General features: G+C 38.0%; 1 long non-coding RNA gene across 1 annotated transcript; it reads right to left on the bottom strand.

The window, feature by feature from the left end:
* Positions 1 to 1,526: 1,526 nt before the first annotated feature.
* LOC127626770 (uncharacterized) lies at positions 1,527 to 2,284 on the bottom strand. The gene is made up of 3 exons (XR_007968492.1): positions 2,254 to 2,284; positions 1,879 to 1,956; positions 1,527 to 1,728 (listed from the first exon to the last, which is right to left on the bottom strand). It is a non-coding gene; the product is annotated as an uncharacterized LOC127626770 (long non-coding RNA).
* Between the last annotated feature and the right edge of the window lie 358 nt (positions 2,285 to 2,642).

Here is a 2,642-nt window from a genome sequence, read left to right as displayed (position 1 = left end):
TATTTGGTACCAAATAAAGTGCAGGATACCAAATAAATTGAGGTATAACATCATATTTACAAGTCATTTCTAAGAATAGGATAAGTGGTAATAATTTAGAGTAAAGCTCTGGAGTAGAATATACCATTATAACTGCAATGCTGACCTGTGGCACAAGGATTTACAAGCTATATGTAACAATAGAATAACAGTTAAGCATCGTGACGGAATGAAGTAGAATATTTGGTACTAGTTAATGTGCAATATCAAGTATCAGAGGTATGAAATAGGATTTACAAACTATAATAGAATTGTTAAGCACTGATGGAATGAAATAAGCCAATACTAAAGTCACAGTAAGTACAATATTTGATACCAGACAATGTGCAAATATCAAGTATTAGATGTATAATCTAGGATTTACAAGCTATATTTAAAAATAGAATAGTTAAGCACTGTAACAATGAAATAAGCAGCAAATTGTATATGAAATAATTGAAATCTTTGGTATCAAGGAATGTGCAGGATAACAGGTATAATATACATTTTGACATTCAACTTACACATGACAACAAGTGGGAATAAATATAATTAACAGCAGAAAATCTGGCTGTAGAGAACACAGCCAATCAGAATGTCTGGAGAGGTTGGGGACTGTGTGGCGTAGTGGGCTAAGAATCACCGGTTTTTCCCGACCTCCAGAATGAGGCAGTGCAAATTAGCATATCTTCAGTGATTCCTCATGCGCCTGTATAAATGGACAAACCATCCCATATTCATCCAGGGAGCTGCCCTCAAAGCAGGGTCACGAGAAAAAAAAAAAAAAAAAAAAAGAGCAATTTCCACAGTGAACAGTGTGGATTGGGTGAGTGTAGTCTGACACTTTTAGCAGGCTTTTTTAGGGGTCTTGATGTTACTGACTGCAGGATAAAGAAAGGGTTCCAGTTGTCAGTGATGCTGGGGTGTCAGTAGTCAGCCTAGGTTTAAGGGGTCGGCTGTGGGTCCCTCTCAGCTGTGCGGCGCCTTTTTCCACCTTCATGTTCAGATGCTCCTTTCAGGTAACGTTAACCTGGATCGCCTCATCAGTGGCATCCTGTGTTGCCGGGTTCTTCCGGATGGCTCCTGTAGAAAATAAAGATCTGTCATTCCATTTGAATGGCATAAGGTCATACACATCTACTTAAATATAAAAAGAATATCCAACTTACTTGAACAATGGTCTTCAGGAACATGTCTCTAAAACATGCTTTATCCCCTACACCAGTCCAGGTTGTATTGATGGAAAGGTGATTAGAGAAGATACTCTGAAGCATTCGCCACACGGTTGTCTTTAGGTCCCTCCTACATTTGATTGCCAAAAACCGAAGCTGAAAATACAAAAAAAAACATGTTACAAATTACATTTCTCTGAAGCTTCTCATAAATTTAAAATGTGACAGGCTGTGGATTCAGACTGTAGAATATGCAGTGTACGATCTTAATTGTACTTTTTAGATTACCCTATACCGTTATAAATGAAATCGGCACACTTACAAATCGTTGCTGGAGCTCTTTATCCTGCCTCAAACTGTTGTCAAGCAACGGCAAATCTTCCTGGGTGTCTAGGGGGGAGTAACAGATCCCCTGGCAGGGATAACTCTCCAACAGACACATTGGCACTGAAACGTTGCAGCATAGCATTTTGTCGTCCATGCTACGCACAACATCGCCAAATTCCAAGACGTCGCAGCATTAGGGTTTGATCTGCACCTACAGGGGTTCCCAGAATAAAAGAATAAAGTAGTCAGTCCTGGTCCTTCAACTACTAAACTATGACATTTATATCTAGGTCTACTACATGTACAGGTGGCCCCAGTGGGAATTAAACCAACAACCACAGGTGTTGTTTGCAAGTTGTACCTGATTGCCCAGTGCGAGCAAATGTCTTCAACATTGTCCCAACTTGCTTCACCTGCTCTTGAAGCGAGCCGCTGTCATCTGGGAAGTAACAATATATTGATTAGCAATACACTAAATATAATAGTAATGTAATATAACCACAATTATCATACCAGTAACTTTCCCTGTAATTTCTATCCACAGTATGTTATGCATGGCATACAAGTTCATAATGAAGAACCCTTATGTTAACATCAATTTCATTTTTTTTCTTTGAAGCAGAATATTTGTTTGTAAAAGGGGAGGAAAAAGAAAATAATGAAATATTGGTATACAGATTTTGGTTGATATATCATACTGTACAGTGAAATGTGCTATTGTTATATCCCTACTCACCTGAAGGACGGATAGATCAGGCAAATCTCCAGTCAGGCAGAGGGTGTAGAGGGTGTGCTCCTTTTGAATAAAACTTTCATTAGTGGGAAGTTGCATATCCACAGGTATTTTAATTCAAACATGCAACATATTGTAATAAATCTACAATATTCAGCCTTTACCTTACACCCTCGGTTGTTGCTCTACACTTTTATTATATTAAATACTTATTTATATAGCTTGCTCACTGTATAATCATGATAGCCTAATACTTATAACACAAGATTGCATCTTAAACGAATGACTGCGTTGAAAACTTGAATAAGAACGCATTTTACACAGAGGGGACCAGCTAGGGAAACTTACCTGCCTACAATAACTGTTTTAATTTGATTTGAGTTACATTAAAC

This window comes from Xyrauchen texanus, chromosome 33 (assembly GCF_025860055.1).
Source record: "Xyrauchen texanus isolate HMW12.3.18 chromosome 33, RBS_HiC_50CHRs, whole genome shotgun sequence".
NCBI classification, from domain to species: domain Eukaryota; kingdom Metazoa; phylum Chordata; class Actinopteri; order Cypriniformes; family Catostomidae; genus Xyrauchen; species Xyrauchen texanus.
The sequence above is the reverse complement of the archived record's forward strand: the minus strand, read 5'-3'. Positions and strand labels throughout refer to the sequence as shown.